This window comes from Mastomys coucha, unplaced genomic scaffold (genome assembly GCF_008632895.1).
Source record: "Mastomys coucha isolate ucsf_1 unplaced genomic scaffold, UCSF_Mcou_1 pScaffold7, whole genome shotgun sequence".
In the NCBI taxonomy this organism is placed as follows: Eukaryota; Metazoa; Chordata; class Mammalia; order Rodentia; family Muridae; genus Mastomys; species Mastomys coucha.
The window spans coordinates 58002600-58023146 of NW_022196913.1; the positions used below are offsets into that span (position 1 = coordinate 58002600).

At 46.0% G+C, this 20547-nt stretch overlaps 1 long non-coding RNA gene across 1 annotated transcript in view; it reads left to right on the forward strand.

The window, feature by feature from the left end:
• Window positions 1-12024, forward strand: part of LOC116082454 — a 26290-nt gene extending 14266 nt beyond the window's left edge. The window contains exons 3-4 of the long non-coding RNA XR_004115316.1: window positions 10061-10216; window positions 11065-12024. This is a non-coding gene — a long non-coding RNA (uncharacterized LOC116082454). The remainder of the gene's footprint in view (window positions 1-10060; window positions 10217-11064) is intronic.
• The last annotated feature ends 8523 nt before the right edge of the window (window positions 12025-20547 follow it).

Sequence of the window (20547 nt, forward strand, 5' to 3'; positions counted from 1 at the left end):
ATACTCGTGGTCAGGGTAGTATTTCCTTAGGCCTGTTCACATGTTTATGATGCTTAACAGGGGGCTGGAAGGGAAGGGTTTTGGCTGCAGCCCTACCTAGGTTATTGAAGGCCTCCAGAGAGGCGAGTTTTGTTGGCTTCCTAACAGTGGAAGTTGAGGGGCCGAAAAGAGAGGGGCCTGAGAGCTCAATCCCACCCTGGACCCCTGAAAGAGGCCCAGGAACAAAGGTTTGATGAGTGAGATTCACAAGCAAGTTGCACCTCTGCCAGGCCTGGAGCCTGGAGGGAGAATGGCCAGTTCTTGGAGTCTTCACTTAGCTCCTGGCTCAAATGTGACAGTGGCCAAGGGGGAATGAGCGCCGGTTCTGAGCCTTTGTAGACCCGTTCTCAGGCAGAGCCCCTTGCTTTTGAATCCACTGCCTCCTCAGTTTCTTCTTTCAGAGCAGGCATAACCTTTGCCGCAGGATGGGTAGTTGTCACCTGCAGTGGCTATCTCCCACGTCACGTCTTAACCTCTCCACAGCTCTTGGCAAGGTACACATCTAGATACGTTGATGGGGATGGGAGGTCTTGAGTGCCGAAGTGGAAGACTCTTGAGCCCCTGGTAATAGGTACCTACCCCGTTCAGAGATTCACCAGTCTGTCTAGTGAGACATGAGAATGGAAGGAAAGCGAAGTAGGTTAGAAAGAGCAGACAGTGTCTCCCAGCCCCTGAGCACGGTTTCCGACAGCACCCCAGTCCATGTCTCCATTGGACGGGAGCTCAAAGGAACGAACTGAAAGCAACAAACAAACCAACAAAGAAAACACCTGGGAAATGGTTCTAGGACATTGTGTGGTTGTAGCCATGAGAAGCCACCTGAACTATTTAGGAGGCACTTAGAGAGCATCCCACACAAGTCTCTGCTCCCATCCTCTTCAGGCTACCCATGTACAGAGAGCCAGGGTGACTACTGTATTGCCTTTGTTGTATTTTAGTTTGCTATCCTTACTAGGCTCCGCCTTAGTCCCCCCTCCCCCCAGTAGAGCTTTCCATTTGGGTCATTGAACGTCAGTTCCTTTCTTTTTTTCTCAAACAACCCTGTGGTGTAGGGGGTCCTTGTCCCTCCCTGTGAAGGAGAAAACTAAGACTTCATTAGGGCTTTTCTCCCAGCTAGTGGTAGAGATGTCAACTAGGGGCTGGCTGACTATAGGTATCTCAACGCCAGGCAGCATTGCTGCATGGGCAGAGGAGGATGCTCCTGGATAGCTCAAAGCGCTGAAGAATTTATGGTGTCCACTTCCCCACCCCAGCTTAATGGGTGAGTCTGAGAGGACCTTAAATAAGGGACCTCAGGAAAAGGGAGCCCCAGTCTATGGATTACTACCTAAGTAGTAATCAGAGACATTTTATTCAGTGGCATCCATGTTCTTTTATATCAGAACAATGCAGAAGAAAAAGAAGCTTAGGGAGTTTTCTAATGATCATAATTATACTTCTTTTTTTAAAAAAATTATTTATATGAGTATACTGTAGCTATCTTCAGACATATCAGAAGAGGGCATCAGATCCTATTACGGATAGCTGTGAACCACCATGTGGTTTCTGGGAATTGAACTCAGGACCTCTATAAGAGCAGACAATGCTCTTAAGTACTAAGCCATCTCTCCAGCCCATAATTACACTTCTTAATTAAGTAAAATAGAAAGGTGGGTATGGTGGCCCACATCTGTAACCCTAGCACTCAGAAGGCTGAGGCAGGAGGCTCTTCTGGAGTTCGAGACCAGTCTAATTGTTCCAGCAAGACCCTATTTAAAATAAAACAAAACCAAACTATCCCAGTTGCTCTGCCCTATATCCCTTGTTCTAGTCTAAGAATAAAGGTGGTCAGAAGCAATTATTCTGAATATTTGAAACAATTATTCTAAATATTTTAGTTATTTGTAGGGGAAAGGGTTGGGGCATGGATCTGGTCCCAAACCTGCTAGCCTTCAGAGCTCTTTGAGTAGAAAGACTCCCCTAGTCTCCCTAATAGGGAAACCAAACATCTTGGGGATAGAATGGGGGTGCCAGCTCAGCAGCCGAGGAGGCTCTGGGTTCCATCTATAGAAACTACACATCTTGAACTTCATATACCATGAGATCCTGTACTTTCCCAAAGCACTTTCCCATCAAGAAAATCATCCCTGGCTCTCCAGGGTCACACCAGGACCAGGGTATCTCACACCAAGCCCCTTCTCCCCTCATCTGCTTTCCCCAGTTCATAACTCTAGCTGCCAAAATTCAGTGCCACTTTCCCTGAGTTCATGGAAGGAGGTGGGACCTGGGTTGCCCTGCCTCTTTCCTCCTTGGGGACCTTCCCTGGGCCTGAACACAAGTAGAGCTGATCAGAGGAAAGGGTAGACACATCATGAGCAGGGAAGCCATCACAGAAGAGTCCCTAACACATATAGTATAATGAATAAATGTTGAATGAACCAGCAAATCCAGGTGGAGATTGAGTCTGCTACATGAATGGTACCTTTGCTCTCACCTTGGAATGAAGCTGGAGTCCTGAGGGCTGGTCTCCCCGGTTGTGTTTCAACAACTAACTGCAAATGGTGATGGATGGAGTAGGGAACAATCATCTTTGTTGGATCCAAAATGTCTCTAGGCTCTTAATCATCATCATAGCTCCCCAGTAAGGAGCTATTCATCTTGTAGCAGGAGAGCCTGTCACCTGCCTAAGGTTAAGCAGCGAGTGGCCCAGCTGGCATTTGACCTGAGAGGAGACTGGCTCCAGATGGGAGCTGGCTTCTGTTTCTTAGTTTCCACATAGCGTGCCTTCTGTCCTTGGCTTAAAGCATGCAGAGACCCTGGGCTTTGTGCTCATGTTCTTTCTAGGCTCCAGGTCTTCTAGAGGAAAATGTGGTTTTGGTTTTTGTTTGGTTGGTTGGTTTTTCGAGACAAGGTTTTTCTGTATAGTCTTGGCTGGAACTCACTCTGTAGACCAGGCTGGCCTCGAACTCAGAAATCTGCCTGCCTCTGCCTCCCAAGTGCTGGGATTAAAGGCGTGTGCCACCACTGCCTGGAAAATGTGTTTCTATAGTGTTTCTCTCTCTCTCTCTCTCTCTCTCTCTCTCTCTCTCTCTCTCTCTCTCTCTCTCTCTCCCTCTTTCTCTTTCTCTCCCTCTCTTTCTCTTTCTCTCTCTCTCTTCATCCATCTATCCATTCATTTATCACCTATCATCCATCTATCATCTATCTATCTATCTATCTCTCCATCCATCCATCCATTTATCATCTATCCATCTACTATCTATCCATCTATTATCTGTCTATCTATCTATCCATCTATTATCTGTCTGTCTATCTATCTATCTATCTATCTATCTATCTATCTATCTATCTATCTATCTATTATCTATCTATCCATCTACTATCTATCCATCTATCCATCTAGTATCTGTCTATCTATCCATCTATTATCTGTCTATCTATCTATCTATTATCTATCTATCTATCCATCTATCTATCTATCTACCATCTGTCTATCATGTGTGTGTGTTCATGCACCTGTGCTATGGTGCAGGTCAGGGCACCACAGCAGTTAGTTAGCTCTTTCCACCATCTATGCTCCTGGGCTTGAATGAAAGTTTTCAGGCCTGATGATAAGCACCTCTACCTGCTAAGCCATCTCTCCAGCCCATGTTCTGTCAGTTAAAATGCCCCAATATATTCAGAAAACAACAACAGACATCCTCAGGGTCTGCTTCCCCTCATAGCATCAGCTGGCGCCTTCTAAACATTTACCGTCTCGACAGGCACTGTTGTAAGCACAAGACGCAGACTAATTCACAAAACCTCACAAAAGCCCTATTAGGGACTTGCTAATATTATCTTCACTTTGTTCATAGGAAACTGTAGATACATGTAATTTCTCTTTTCAATGGTGTTTGTACAGGAATCTGTTCTCTCTCCACCCTTCCCTGACCTTCCTCACCTAGAAAGAAGAGTCACTGCAGTTTAAATGGGAGACCAGACTAGGCAGAATTCTATACAAAGGATATTTAAAGGATTCAGAACTTAATGAACTTTCCAAACTTGAAATATAGTTAAGCCTTCGTGACAGTGATAGTATAACTCACAGATTCAATATCTATTGTGTATTGCAACTTAATATAAGTCATGCCTTTTTCCTTTACCACTCGGCCACAGCTCGTGGCTTTAAGCAAGTGAATTTAGGAAGGTGATGTAGGCCCAGGTAAACAGTAGGGTTTGAACTCCTAAGTGCTGCTCACTGGCTAGATGACTTGGAACAGGTCATTCTTCTCTTTGGGTCCCTTATTCCTGTCACAGGTCAAGCCCAGGTTTATAATCCAGGAGTGTTGTGTTGCTTCTAAGGTAAAGGAGAGAGGGAGCCGAGGAAGAGGGAGAGGAAGAGAAAACCCACTTCCCTGCGTGTCTTGTCTGAAAGCTAGCTGATTAAGGATTCTAAGAGGGTGGGATCAGAGGAGTGGCCTGGGAAGGATGAAGCCTCAGTTTTATCCTGTAGTAGCTGTATGTCTCTAGGCAGGTCCACTCATCTCCCTTAGCCAGCCTCATTCTCCCAGTCAGAAACTGAGGGTAATCATCCCTGTTTCAGGGGTTAGGAGGATGAAATGGGATTGTAGGTATAAAATATAAGGAGCACAATTAATCTTCTCTTCTTGCCTGTTGCTGGGCTCCCATGTGAGACAGAAAAGTCTTAGGAGTCAGCAAGTGAGTGACCTGGAAGGAGGTATGGTCCATCAGTCGTGATGCAAGTAGAACTAACACTGTTGATGCGGACAGTGGTAAGAGGCTTATGGAGGTCATGCCTGCTCACAGGCCCCAGGGCCTTCGGGCAACCCAAGTAAACTTTGCCCAAGTTGTCACACAGGTCTTCCCTGGACCAAGTCACATCTCAGCAGTGACAACAAAGGCAGCCTAAAAGGTCCCTTCCTCTGAATTCAGAAGACTAACACATCACTTGACTGAGCACTTGGATGCTTATACACAGAGAAGGATGCAGAGTGTGGCTGAAAAATACCATCATTGCACCCACTCTCATTTTCAGAGAAACCTGATGGCCTGCCTTTCACTCCCTGAGTTTGCTTCTGGGTTTAAGATTCTAATTTATCGAAAGGTAGACATTAGTTAAATAATAGCCCTGTCGGTCCTGGGATAACAGGGTCAACAAATATGATTGTCTTGAGACAAGGGAATGGTTGTGCAGATGCCTGAAATGTGGTAATACTGATTTATAGCATTGGAGGAGGGCAGGTCTGGTTGGAATCTTGCCATGCCTCTACCTGGATGGATGGCCCTGGGCAAGTTCTGTCCTGTCTCAGAGCTCTGGATCCCTTATCTCCAAACGGTGGTGACTGCCCCTACCTCCCAGGTTTTCAGGGAGAGTTTTCAATAGAGATAATAGTGGATGCTGTTGTTGTTTTGTTGTTGCTGTTGTTGTTAGGGATTGTTACAGCAGACCACAGAGGGCGTGTGTTTAATTGGGTCTGTGGAGCTGTTAGCATCATCAGTAAACAGCCGTGGAGGAGTCTGGTCAAAGCTCTCCTTCGCTTTCCTCAGATCTAGTTATCTCAAAGCTTATTCATCTCAAAGGAGCAATTGCAAAAGAGAAGGGTTCTTTGAAAGTGGAATTCGGGTTAGAAGGCATGAGGCCACTCTCCTTCCATCTAGCCAGCCCATCCTCAATGAGCAGCTGTGCGATTACCACTTTCCCAGCAGACAGAACAGTCACGGACCCTCCAGAAGACAGGCAAAACTAAGACGCATGACAGTTCCAAGCAAGGCAGGAAGATGTTTCCAGATTTTGTCCTTTTCTTAAGTAGAGGACGGCATTGACAGATGGGCTCCGTTCTCTTTCTTTCTGATTTCGTCTGCTCCCATCTCTTATCCAGCCCCCAGTTTGTTTGGTTTGTGACACTGTCTTGCTCATCCCAGGCTGGCCTCAACTTTACCTCCCTTCTTCCTCCTTGCTGTCCTCAGGTGGCTGCCTGCTGTCCCGGTGAAGCCTGGATTCTGGGTACCACCCAGATGGCCTCTCCTCTTGAGAATCTGCTGAAGTTCAGGCGGTGTGTGTGTGTTCAGCTTAGTGGTAGAGCTGTGTTTAGCATGCATGAGGCTCCAGGTTCTATCTTCAGTATCACACACACACACATACACACACACAGGCCACAGGTTCAATCTTCAGTATCACACACACACACACACACACACACACACACAAAGCACAAAGTCATCTGTGAACCTCCCCTCCAGTGGAGACCCAGATGTGTCAAACTTTCCATAAGAGATGTCAAAAGCGCCACTCCAGCGCCAACTCCATCTGAGAAATTCTTTTTTCCTAGTCGGAAATGGCCCAAAAAGAGCTCCTTTAACCATCTCAGTAAGTTGCCAAATGTTAATAATTTGCAATGCTTTCCATAGACATCCCGAATTCGGGCTTCTCAGTATCCCTCTGAGATGGGTGGCCCTAGTCTAGAGAGCCAGAACTTGCAGGTGAGATCTGCCTGGTTCCAGGAGTGTGGAGGAGCACCCGGAGATACAAAGTATACTGTTCTAGAAGCTTCAGGGTGTGCGGAACCAACCGGAAGAAGCACTTGCCCATTCAACTTTGAATTGAGCTTGGAAGAGGTGACTGACTTCCTCAGGCGCGCTGAGCCTTGGACAGCTGCTTGGTTGAGAAGTTAGGTCTCCTGACAAAGAGGGAAGGATTTTAAAATGGGTAAGCAATGAAATGACCGAAATGACCGGATTGTGTGTCAGAGTATCAGCATGTGGAGGGTGGGCTGGAGCGACGGCTCGGTGATTAGGAACACTCTTGCTCTGGTAGTTGACCTGGGTTTAGTTCGCTGCGCTCTGAAGCTCACAACCACCTGTAACTTCAGTTCCACAGGGCCCAACCCCCTGTTCTGGCCTCCCTAGGCATTTCGTGCACGTGGTACACAGACCTTCAGGCAAACACCTATATACATAAATAACCGTGTCATTAAATCGAAGAAATCTTTTTAGAAGGAGAGAATGTGGAGGAAGTAAGTGTATCAACAGTGGGGGGAGGGGCAACTCCACAAGGTCTTAAAGAGATACAATGAAACAGTAAAAGACGCTGGTGAGTTAGAACGGCAGTCTTGTCAGGACATAGCACACACTAGGCCCAAACAGTTCCACGTGTAAGAGATTTAATTGAGAGGGAGAGAGAGGGCAGTAGCGGGGAAAGAGAGGAGGGAGAGCAAGATGGAGGAATGTTGTGTGTGTGTGTGTGTGTGTGTGTGTGTGTGTGTGTGTGTTCTGACGTAGTGGCTGCAGGTAAAGGTGGGAGGTGAGCCCAGTGGATTCTGGGAATATGGGAGCTGTTGCCCTGGCAACAGGTCTGTGAGACTCGCCCACGCATCGCCACAGGCTGTGGATGCCCTGATGCTAACAGACGCCCTGATGCTAACAGACGCCCTGATGCTAACAGACGCCCTTGCTCTCTTCTCTGCCCCTTCCTCTCTCTTTCCTTCACTTGTCTTCCTTCCCTTTCCTTTTCTTTCCATCATGTTCTGTTAAATTCTTCTTTCAGAATTTCAAAACTAACAGGCATTTATGTATGATAACCAGGAAAGTCAAAACAGTGGAAGCATTCCTCCTCCCATTGTGCCATCTAGTGTAACCAGTGTGAATGCTCTCTTGTACATCCTCACATGCCTCTACCCATAACCAATGTGAATGCTCTGTGTGTCCTCACACGCCTCCACCCATAACCATAACAGTGCGAACGCTCTACTGTGCACACTCACACACCTCTATCCAACAAACATAAAGTTGCAGATGCAAATGGGAAGGTGGGAACTCCTGATGCCTGTGTGCGCATCTGTCAACTCTTGATCTATGTCGTTTGCTTTTCTTTACTTCATAGCTTAGATATAGCATCAGGATTGTTGGTATAAATCCAATCCATTCCTTCTCTAGTCTGTGTTAAGGATATAACGAAATCATTTAGTTTTTCCTTTATTGATGGACATTATTATTACTTTTTGTTCTTTTTTTTTTTTTTTTTTTTTTTTTTGCCTGGGTAAATATATTTTTGGAAAACCTTTTAGTACCTGTGTGAATATTTCCCTCCTGAAGCTGAGGTTGTTGGGAGCCCATTGTGTATATTTTTGACTGCAGTCACTCCTGCTCAGCTATGTTTTAGAACCCCATTCCTTTGCACATCCCCATCACAGCCTCCAGGTCTCCCCAGGCTCTGCCAGTGTGGAGATCGATCACCCCGCCACACACTGGCGAGTGCTCTGCCATTGAGCTAAGTTCCACCTTCATCCGTATAGCTTTATTTTCATTCTGCCAGGGGTGATTTTGGGCAAGGGGTTATCAGTAGAGTCCCATATTATATCCCTCTGGTAGGAGGCATTACAGAAGACATTGGAAACAAGCCAGAGCCGTGAGGAGGCTCCTGAGGTCACTGAAGAAGCCAGGGCACACAGATGCAGGAGAGTGGGGAAAGAAGAAGTAGGTCAGGAAGAAGTAGAGACAATGTCAGACTGGCTTACTCGTGCAGTCCCAGGACTGTGGAGTCATGTACTGTGACATGACAATCACCGCAAGTTCTGACATGCAGAATGAGACCCTGTCTCAGCAATTAATCATCTACAGTACAGACATATCCATACACACACATGCACATGCACACATACATACACAAATCACACACACATATATACACACATGCATACATACATCTGCATACATACATAAATACACACATACATATTCATACATATAAAGATATGCACACATACGTACACAAATACAGACATACGCACATATACATATATGTACACATATAACGATATGCACACATATATACACAAATACACACATATACATATACATACATGCACACATATATACATATACACACATATATACAAATACACACACACTCACTCACACACACACACACACACACATACACACACACAGGGCAGGTGTGCTGCCACTCAGGGCAAATCTTAAATGGAGCCTTGCAGTCAAGTTCAACTCATCTTAAAAGCTGTGTTTATTTTATGTGTATGGATGTTTTGTGTGTGTGTATGTCTGTGCACTACATCCATGACTGGTGCCCACAGAGGCCAGCAAAGGTTGTCAGGCAGGTCTCCTAAGACTGGAGTTGCAGATGGTGGTGAGCTGCCCTGCAGGTGTCCGAGAACTTTTCTCCATAATCTTAACCCTTTCCTCTCTTGCTTGGTCTCTTGGTCTCTATCTTTCTCCCACTGAACAACAGACTGACCATGATGGCATGGAACTCACTGTGTTGACCAGGCTATCCTGGAACTCACTGTGTTGACCAGGCTATCCTGGAACTCACTGTGTTGACCAGGCTATCCTGGAACTCACTGTGTGGACCAGGCTATCCTGGAACTCACTGTGTGGACCAGGCTATCCTGGAACTCACTGTGTGGGCCAGGCTGGCTTGGAACTCACTGTGTTGACCAGGTAGTCCTGGGACTTACTGGGTAGACTAGGCTATCCTGGAACTCACTGTGTTGATCAGGCAGTCCTGGGACTTACTGGGTAGACTAGGCTATCCTGGAACTAACTGTGTTGACCAGGCAGTCCTGGGACTTACTGGGTAGACTAGGCTATCCTGGGACTTACTGGGTAGAGTAGGCTATCCTGGGACTTACTGGGTAGACTAGGCTATCCTGGGACTTACTGGGTAGAGTAGGCTATCCTGGGACTTACTGGGTAGACCAGGCTATCCTGGGACTTACTGGGTAGACCAGGCTATCCTGGGACTTACTGGGTAGACTAGGCTATCCTGGGACTTACTGGGTAGACCAGGCTATCCTGGGACTTACTGGGTAGACTAGGCTGACCTCAAACTCACAGAGATCTTCCAGCCTTTGCCTTTTGCTTATTTGTTTTTAATTAGTTTATTAATTTTACAAATAAGCAGTAACTCTAAAAGTCATTCATGTACTAAGTGGTAGTAAATGATATATTAAATGAAAAACTAAAAAGAAGTCTAAAAAAAAGAAGTATTTCGCTTTCTTCTTTCTGTTTCTTTTTCAAGATTTAGCATCAAAATGGCTTCGACGGAGCATGCTCAAACTGAACGTGAAGTGCTCTTGAAGGAAGGAGTTCATATCTGCTAGTTCATCAAGTCTGATCTGGGTATCACTATCAAGGGTTTCAGAGTTAGACTGAAGGAAGATTTGTGCCACCTCAAGTAAGTCACCTGACCACCTTGAATAAGTCACCTGACCTTTCTGGTCCTGAGTTCTCCCATTTAGGACATACTAACACTAACTTGGAAGCCTTGCTGGCAAGGCGTTCAACATGATAGAGAACAAGTATCTGTCTGTTCCTGGCACACAGTAGGCACTGTTTTGGCACATAGTAGGCACTTATTAAATGGAAGTAACAAGTTTTGAAAACTGGTTCCTGGCACACAGTAGGTACTGGTTTGGGCACACAGTAGGCACTCATCAAATGGAAGTAACAAGTTTTGAAAATGTTCCACGGAAGTCATTGGCAGGGACCAGCTGGCTGTTTGAGCAGAAAGCATGATGGGAATCGATTGCCTGTCCCCACCTGGCTCCGTGTCTGAGACTGGCTCTCGGTTACCTAGGGGATGCTCTGCAATGCAAATCCAGGGCCGCTGTGCAGCCTACCAGGCTCCTGTGCTGTGTGGACACAGGGTAGAGTCAATCTGGTTGTGTGTTGACATCAGCGAAGCCAGCTCTGTGCTTGGCTGTGGTGGACGAGGCCGAGGACTTAGCTCTCATGGTGATGGGGAGCTCAGAGTCAGTTGATAATACTGTCAACAAGCAAGTAAGCAAATAGAAATTCAAATAATAATATTTAGTTAGACTTGACATCAATAGCACCAAACCAATGCCAGCGAGAGGGGAGTCCCTTGGAAGTTTATAAACAGAATGGAAGAAGAAAGGAGGACGGAGAGGCACAAACTGCTGCTCTCTGCTTTCTGGGCTCCTCCCCCACTGGTTGGTTTGTTTATTTATTTATTTATTTATTTATTTATTTATTTATGCGAAGTATGCTTCTCATTACCAGGGAGAAAGGCAGGCCACACACACACGGACAGAAGAGAAGCTATGTGGGCAGAAATGCCACTGGGGGTGCCTGCGAGCCCGTTTTCTGAATCTCAAACATTCCATTACTTTTATATTTAAATTTATCATCATCATCATCATCATCATCATCATCTTTAATCCACCGAGTCACAGTCTGTGGGAGCGAACTTCCTTTGCTGCTGCATTGCCTGGCAGAGTTCGTCTTTTCTCATGACTCCGGGACAAGACACCGGTAGTTTCGAGTTTGATTTATTTTTCTAGGATGCTTTTTATATGGATCCTAGGTGGTGTGCATACAGTTAGAATTTGGACACTGATATCAATGAGGCCTTCTTTGCTGGCTCGTGCAGTGAAGGAAAGTACAGAGGAACCTGGTCACTGTCCCACGGCCCTGAGTTTGCCATCACGATTGGTCACTATCCCACGATCCAGAGCTCGCCATCTGACTATCGGTGTGGAAATGGGGGCTTGGGAAAGCAAGCTCTTTGCTCCGGCTGTTAGCTGTTATCCGTGTGACGTTGGTTCCAAACGTTAGGTTCCCAAGTTTAACTTGAATTCTTTTCCTAGCACCAGAGCTGCAGCCAAAAATAATCCCTTTTCTTGGAAAAAGGATGCCTGCTTCTAGACTCTCCCAGGCACTATGAGGACCAAGATAGCAGTATTCGCACCCCATCTCCAACGTGAGACCAGGCCCTTTCAGCAGCTTGTAAAGGAGACCCACATAAAAATAGCTGAGCCTCTCGTCTCCCTCACATTCTCTAACTCAACCGTGCACTTTCATTGTTAAGAAAACTCAAGTGTCGTAAAAACAATCTGGCAAGAAAATAATCTTGAGATCTGGTTTGGAATGGAAAGGCCAAATCTCATTACCCCCAAAGCCTCTGGGGCATTCACCTAGCAGCAGTCTCTGCTTCCCGACTCACTTGATTCAAATGTTCTTCCATCGACCCTCCATGGCCCCTTAGGGACAGACAAAGTTCACAGTTTCTGTCACAAGCACCTTCCTCTCTCTCTTCTCTCTCTCTCTCTCTCTCTCTCTCTCTCTCTCTCGGTCTTCTGTAAAAAATGTGTTCCAGGCAAAAACTTGACATATGAGGTCTCATTTCGAGGTAACTGCTGAGGATTTTTAGAAACTCTCTGTGTGTGTGTGTGTGCGTGTGTATCATTTTCTTTTAACAGATAATATTGGGAAGAGAAATGAAAAGGTCAAGAGTTTCCTGTTGGAACCCATGGGTTTTGCCTCACTTCCCCATACTATTCTCTCCAGCTTCTTCTTAAGCAGTTACCTGGAGGCAAAACTACAGTGGCCCCCGGGAGACACATCTTCATCTTCCCTGCAACAAGCATTCCCCAAGAGCATGCTCGCACCAGACCCATCCTGGCGAGAACAAAGCGTGTCCAGGGCTTCATGTGCACGGGGACCAGTGCACAGGCACTGTGTGCATTAAGAGCTGCGGTGGAACTGTCATTTCCTGCAGGCACCAGGGCTCAATAGAATGACCTGGGAAGGCCTTCCAGGAACTGGACGAGGCTGAGGAGAAGCCACGTGATTAGTCTAGGGAGGAGAGACTCGAGGAAGGAGGAGCAGCATCAATGAAGGCTACAAGGACATGGCATGTTGGAAGTGTATAAACAAACTCGTCTGTCCAGACTGCTCCATTTCTAGACTGAGTGGTGTGTGGACAGGGTTGACAAGAGATCACTTCTAAAGCCTGGGGTTGGCGCATGCACATAAAGCATTCAGAGGTCGGGGTATATGGGCTTCTAGGCTCCTGTGGGTCCCTGGCTAGCAGCCATATTCTGACATACACCTTTTCGTTCTTTTGGGTGCCATGGGGAGGTGCAGAAAATGTCTAGAGGAGAGTGAAATGATGCAGCTCTAAGCCGGGAAGATCTTTCTGGCCTTGGAAGGAAAAGGATGTGAGGGAAGCAAGCCAGGGACAAGGACATCCAAGGGGCTGTTGTAAGTTAGCACTGGGTAAGATGGAGCTGGCTGGGACAAGAGGCAGTAATGGAAACAGAAGATGGGGTGGGCTAAAAAGGAGAGAAGAGGGAAGGCTCAGAGGGATGTCCAAAATGTCCTTATGTAGTCATGGTTAAACATGGTGCTGCGATTAAGGGGAAAGAGAAGAGGGTAAGGAACATTGAGAACAAGTCTGGGGCTGGTGAGATGGCTCAGCAGGTAAGAGCACCGACTGCTCTTCCAAAGGTCATGAGTTCAAATCCCAGCAACCACATGGTAGCTCACAACCACCCATAATGAGAACAAGTCTGGCTAGGTCTCTGGGTTTCCTGATGTTGAATGGCATGAAGAGCAGTTTGCCTGTGAGTATCTGTAATTCCAACTATCCAGGAGGCTAGTTGCAAGTTTGAGGACACCATAGGCATAGCGAACCCTGTGTCAAAGTAACATTTAAGGAGGGCTGGAATGTAGCTCACTGGCAAAGTGCTTGGCTCACAAGTGTGAGGTCCATCAGTTTCAGTTCTGTGCAGAAACACAGTGGGGTGAGGGACAGACAGACAGAAACACAGGGTCAAGAAGAAACACAGGCACAAGAAACGCACATTGAGAGACAGAGGCAGAATCAGTTTGAAAATTTTAGGTTTGGGCTATATAGTCATGAAGCTGGGTCCAGACCTAGTTCTAAAGTAGGGAACACATAAAAGCTACTTCCCATCACCAAAATTGGGATGCTTTGCAGGCTTCTATTCTTCAAAACCTGCTTTAATAAGTGGACTTGAATGCTTTAACCTTCTAGCCCAGTAGAGTAATAGAAAGGAAAGGTTGGTAGGGCAAAGGAGGATGTGGACCTGTTTAGAAGTAGTTCTTCGTTGCCAGGATATCAGCAGTTCCGTTCACACGAATCAGGAGCTCTATGCACTCACAAACACCACTCATTGGTCAGCGATGGCAGTTCAATCTAGAAGAAACCTCAAGGCTCTGCCAATAGGCCTGAGTCTGAGGAAGCAGCCAGAAGCCACCAGAAGTTCTTTGCTGAGTTTCTCTCTATGAAGTCACCACAAATGAGGACCAGCAAAGACGGCAAGGTGAACCAATGCCACACAGCCTCGCCCACTGCCTGTTGGGCTATATTTATTTCCTTACCAAACATCTTATGATCTCTCAAGCATCCGCTCTAGCAAAACATCACAAGCAGCCTCCAGAAAAATGCCGCATGCCTGCTCTCAGCAAAACATCCTCTCATAAGACAGTTTCCAGGAAAACATCACATGACATGACTGGATCTCCAAAGCAAGCAGAAATTTCTACTTCAGTGCTTCACTTTAATACCAGCACTTGGGAGGCAGAGGCAGGTGGATTTCTGAGTTGGAGGCCAGCCTGGTCTACAGAGTGAGTTCCAGGACAGCCAGGGCTACACAGAAAAACTCTGCCTTGAAAAAACAAAACAATACAGAGCAAAAACCAGAGTATGTATGGGAGGAAGTCAGTGTAAACCCAAGTCTCTCTTTCTGTAGAATGTGGCTACCCTTTCTCTATTGCTGCTTATGCCTCAGGCACCAAGGCCTTTTCTTAGCTGGAAGGATGCATCTCACTCCTTTTCCCCACAGAAACTTCACACTTGCTGTTCCCCCCCCTCACAGAAACTCAATGTTTTTCACCAGGTTCAACCCCATCCCTCCTTCCCACCTACCTCTCTGACATTCAAGACTGTTCTCTGTCATCAAGTCTGGGGAAGCTTTTAGATTCAAAGTCAGACCAGACCTTCATGGGCCCAAGTAAATGGATCCATAAACTGTGCCAAGGTCATTCTATGGGCTGAACTGCAAATCTCTGCACCTTCTCTCAGCTCCTGCTCGGTGCCATGAGCATATCAGGCTAGGAAAGTGGAGCATGGCTGTTAGATCAAAACCGCGTGCTTTCCTCCCCATACCGTGCCTAACTGCCTGACTCCAGACCCCATGAGAAATGATGGGTTCCTCAGAACCAATGCATCATCGCAGAAGTTCCCCAGAAAAGCAAGGACACCCAGAATACTGTTTGACTCAGGACTGCCATTTCACAGATGAAGGGGCTAAGGCAGGATTAGGTTAAGGTCACTTCAACTTACCACCAACTGTCAGCCAATTTCTTGAGGGCTTTGAAGCATAGACAAGTCCGACTCCCTTGTGCATCCTCTCTTGGCTCTTGTTAGAAAGGGAAGGCCAGCAGTGGGCAAGTCTCATGGGTGCTTCTATCTAGTACTGATCACAGGATTTAGCTCTGGACATTTAGTCCCCCGGGTCTCAGCCTTATGAGGTCTTTCATGAACCTCAGGACCAGGCTGTCACTCTTCTCAGCTCCCTATGTCTAATACAAACCCAAGTGCTCTCTGTCTGTCTAAGTCAGCAGCACCATGATCTCTACTACAGAATGCTGAGATGTAGCCTGGTCCCTGCCAAAGGTCCAAGCTTGCTCAAACCAATGTGACTAATTCCTAGTTGCTTTCAGAGATAGTTCCACTCTTACTCCAACCTGTAGTTGCACTAGAGTCTTTTAGGGGGGGATTCATGAATCTGTACTTTTAGTAGGTTCCTAATAGCTGAGCTTGGTGAATCGTGCCTGCAATGGCAGCATTTGAGAGGGAGAGGCCGGAGAAATGTGAGTTCAAGGCCAGCTTTGGCTATGTAGCATATTTGGGACTACCTACAGGAGATGCTGTCCCGACAAAACAAGCAAATAAAACAGTGAAGAAGCATTTTGTGGGCAATGCCTTTTAAAACAAAATACAAAACAGAGGCCTGACGTGTAACAGTTTCCTCTGAGAAACTGCAGAGAAGTTTCCTCTGCAGCAGGCTTTTTTAAACAGGAAGATAAACAACCCACAATAGCTACAGGAAGTCCCTGAAACCCAGCAGATTCACTAAACTCCTCCCTGTCAGAGTAAACAGTAAAAGCTGAGAGTCCTGCTGGGTGGAAGGAAGCTGAGTTGCAAAGAAGACTGCTAGAGGAGAAATCCTGCAAAGACTTAGACCAGGCAGGCCAGCTGCCTGGAAGAAGCAGAAACTGGCTAAACTGCCTGGAAGAGGGGAGTCACGTGGACAGGCCTCCATCCAGTCTGTCGAGCTGCGGCAGGCTATGCAGTGTGCTCCAGGCTTCCTAGCTTTTGTGGGTCATCACTGTCCTGGCTAGGTTTATGTCAACTTGACACAAGCTAGAATCATCTGACGGGAAGGAACCTCAATTGATAAAAACAAATGTCTTCATAAGATCTCCTTGTAAGGCATTTTCTTACCTAGTGATTGATGGGGGAAGAAGGCCCAGCCCATGGTGGGTGGTGACCTTTAGAACTCCCTCTTGAGTTCTATCAGAAAGCAGGCTGATCAAAGCCAGTAAGCAGCATCCTTCCATGGCCTCTGCATCAGCTCCTGCCTCCAGGTTCCTGCTCTGCTTGAGTTCCTGTCCTGACTTCCTTGCCTGATGGACTACAGTGTGGAAGTGTGAGCCAAATAAACCCTTTCCTCCCCAAGTTGCTTTGATCATGGTGTTTCATCACAGCCATAGTAACCCTGACCAAGACAGTCAGTCACCCATGTTGGTGTGAGCCTTGGTGTCACCCATGTTGGTGTGAGCCTTGGTGTTACCCATGTTGGTGTGAGCCTTGGTGTCACCCATGTTGGGGTGAGCCTTGGTGATATGGCTGCCTTTGAATTCTATAAGTAATCCAAATAAAACTCGTTGGTTCACCAAGCAGGACTTTGGCGATATCCGTACTTTGGTCTGTCATGGCCTCCCTATTGAGGGTGAATAGACAATAGACCTGTGTTGCACCTCCTCAGGAAACATTTTGTCACACAAGGCCACGATAGGAATGACTGAGGGCTTGGTTATTTAGAAATGAGAAAACTCTCCTTTAAAAGCAGCTAATGTACAAACCACCCAACGTCAGAAGACCATGCTGTGAGTATTTATGGATTCAGCCTATAAAGGATGGATTGAGTGTTTTCTCCATGAAGAAATGAAATTGATTGAGGAGGTACATATGTCTGTATTATTGTATTGAAGCATCACCCGGTACCTTATGATGGTGCATGACTTTAAGTGTCATTTAAGATGTAAATAAAAGTGAAATGAGCTGGACTTGTATCATCATGTTAAGTTATGTAAATGCAGTGGGGGTAAACCAGAGGAAGAGAATTGGAACTGAAGGCTGGGCATGGGCGGTGACCCTAAAACAGGTATCTCTGATGAGGTGACATTTGAGCAGTGACATTTGCAGCAGGGATGGGAAGACGGTCCAGAGAGAAGCACAAAGCTCTCTGCTGCACTGGCCAAACCTATTGAAGACATAGCAAGAAAGTCAGCTGGCCTGGTGGCTTGCATCTGTAACCACTGCGCTTGGGAGGCTGGGACGGGAGTTAGAGGTTTGCTTGGATTACAGAGTGATACTTTGTTTCAAAAAGAAACAAAGGGAGGAAGGATAAAAGGAAAGAAGGAAAAACCAGAAGGTCCCCAGCTGTAAAGCTGCATATGACAGAGATGATGGAAGAAGGCAGAGCTCAGCCAGTCTGGACCAGGAGTGGTCAGTGATGCTGATGTTGGGATGAAAGGTGAGACCCTTATAATTTACATCTTGGGAGATATTCTATATAGGAGGAAGAGAGACCATTTCCAACTGTGTTCTTTATATTTCCTTACTGCAGGGATGTATTATTGTCATTATTTCAATAAATATAAGTACAAAGAAATATTATATGGTTGGAGAGATTATAGGTTAATTGTGTTTACATAGTAATGAGACTGTCTCTTGGTATGGTTTCCAGACTCCGCTGATGTTGGGGACCATTGGCCCCGTGGTGTCCTGAGCAGATAGATTCCAGGATAGTGCAAAGATGAGCTGGTCATGCAAACAGTAGGAAGGCACTCTGCCCAGTCTGACACTCAGGGATTGGAAGTATGTGGGCATTTAGTGACTACAGGATCATCCTTGGCTCCCAGCAGGGATGTAGGGCACATCGACTTAAACTGTGGATCAGGTAACCGAACTGGAGGAAGAGGCCCAAAGAACTCTACAACAGTAGAAGGTTTCTGGGTACACGATTTCCGAAAATCAATTCAATGAATCCGGAAGGTTTCTGTGTGTGCCTGTCTCGCTGTGTGTGCCTGTCTCGCTGTGTGTGCCTGTCTCGCTGTATGTGCCTGTCTCGCTGTGTGACTGACAGCACGGTAGCCCTGGTTCTGAGCACACAGCTGGCATGCTTCGCACTGTGTTTCCTGTTATGGCAGCTGATGCTGAGACTATTGTACATTATAAACTGTAGGTGTTTTTCTATTATACACACAAAGTAAGACACACAAGGGCTTAATTCTAGGAAACACACAGTGTGTCCTCACTATCATTCTTCAGTGTGTAAGAAGCAGATTAGCCCATCTCTGGGTTAGATTGGGTTATGATGTTTGATTTCAAAGACTTTCTGTTTGAGTGGCTGGCTGGAGTTTCCTAAAGAATCACTAAATAAATGTCGGCTTAGGATTAGGACAAAATCTCTTGAAACTTTTAAAATTATCCTAAATGTACCCATGCCATTTTATACTGTGTATTTATGCAAAGCAGTATCCTCAGTGCTGACAATTATAGTATCAGAATATCCATCAACTCAAAGAATGTTGACAATGCCCTGTGTCCTGTCATATCAAATATTAATTCTTTATGTAAACAATCAGACACAGAATTAATCTATAAATCTCATTCTACCTTTAAATGGTATATATACATATACCATTTGCAGTATATATAGTATACCATTTATAGTATATACATATGCAATGTCAAATGATTGTTTTACTGTTTGTAATCAGTGGATGTTTTATTTGTAGCACTATTTTATATTCCTGTGTACCCAGGGCCATGTAGAAACTACTGTATTGAAGAATGGTCATGAGCACAGAGTTAAGCACCAGCTTTAGGAGGCACCTCCTGCTGCATCAGGTAAAGGCCAGGCTGCAAGAGGGCACTGACCTTGATCCCGCAGACCTGGCTTTTCCAGTACCCATCATCACTTTCTGCTGAGCAATGGGAAGGCCTGGTCTAGAAGGTCTTCTAGCCTGATCCTTGGGCTATCTTTGAGGCCTCTGTCTGAGTGCCAAGAGCAGCCTTGGGTAAGGAGCAGAGAGCGAACGGGGAGCTCACAGATCCAACTGGCCTTCGGTTCAAGCCTCTGTGTGTCTTGGGTCGACTCAGAACTGAGTGATGATCGTTCATGACTCAACAAAACCCACTTTGGAATCTGGATGCTCAAGAGAGGAGCTTCAAGCACCTTATAAATATTAATTAAAAGACAGCTTCCCGAAGGACTGGTGTAATTACAAACGAGCTTACCTGGGTCTGCTCCAGTGGCTTCAGAGAGTTGTATTTGGGCCAGTGGTAACAATAGCAAGCTGCCATCTCAGGAGCAGCACAGAAGGCTGGGCAGGCTCTGAGCCCTCCCTCTGCGTGGTGATATGTGGACAGTTATTTTCTGCCCTTTTCGGATGGGATTCTAAGATCCAGAGTTCCTTTCTGGGCTGGAAACCGATGGAACCTGGACTCCAGTCCAGATGCTTGGAATATGACTAACCCACGCTATTTCCACATAATTAATGTTTATAACCTCGTACTTCTTTATGGTTTACAAAACATTTAAGCATGTACCATCTATTTGTTCATTGCAATACCTCGGTGAGCAGGAAGCAATGCTTCCACTTTACAGGTGAGCAGGTGAGAGCCTAAGAAAGAGCTCAGGTCCTTGTGCGAGCGAGTCTGAGTAACTCACATCTGTTCCATGGTTTGTAGTTCACGGTGTGCCTTCTGATGTTGAACATCTTGATGGCTCTGTGAGCTAAGAAGGCCTGCTGTCATTTTATTTTTGTTGTTGCTCCTAATAGTCTCTGATTACAGGTAAGGACTCTATGAAACAGAATGTTAAGAAAATAGAGACAGGAAAATTGACTGTGAGATAGAGCTAAGCACTGTATAGGTAGCCAATGACAAAGTTTATTCATTCATTCATTCATTCATTCACTCATTCATTCATTTAGCCACTAACTCATTCGCTCATCCAGTAGATGTTTGCAGAATACTCGCTGTGGGCCTGTGACTTTCCTAAGCACGAGGAATTTAGCAGTGGGCAAACAAATCGTTGCTTTTTACCAAATACATAGTCTCCTGTGTGAATCGACCACACCCCAAATAAACAAGAAAGTATGTGAGCGTGTATTGCCCCATAATGTTTTGGTCAGTAATGGACTGTAGCTGCCCCATATGATGATACTGGCCAGCAATGTCTTAGCTTGTACATCTTCTCTACGATGCTTGCACAAGGATAGATTTGCTGACAGAGATGGCAGCGTAGCTCTGGGACAGGATTTACCCAGCATGTACAAGATTCTGGATTCCATTCTTAGTGGAGCCAACAAAAAGAAAAGTTGTCCAACATGTTTCTCAGAATGTGTTCCCATCATTAAACTTTACGATTGTGTGCTGTG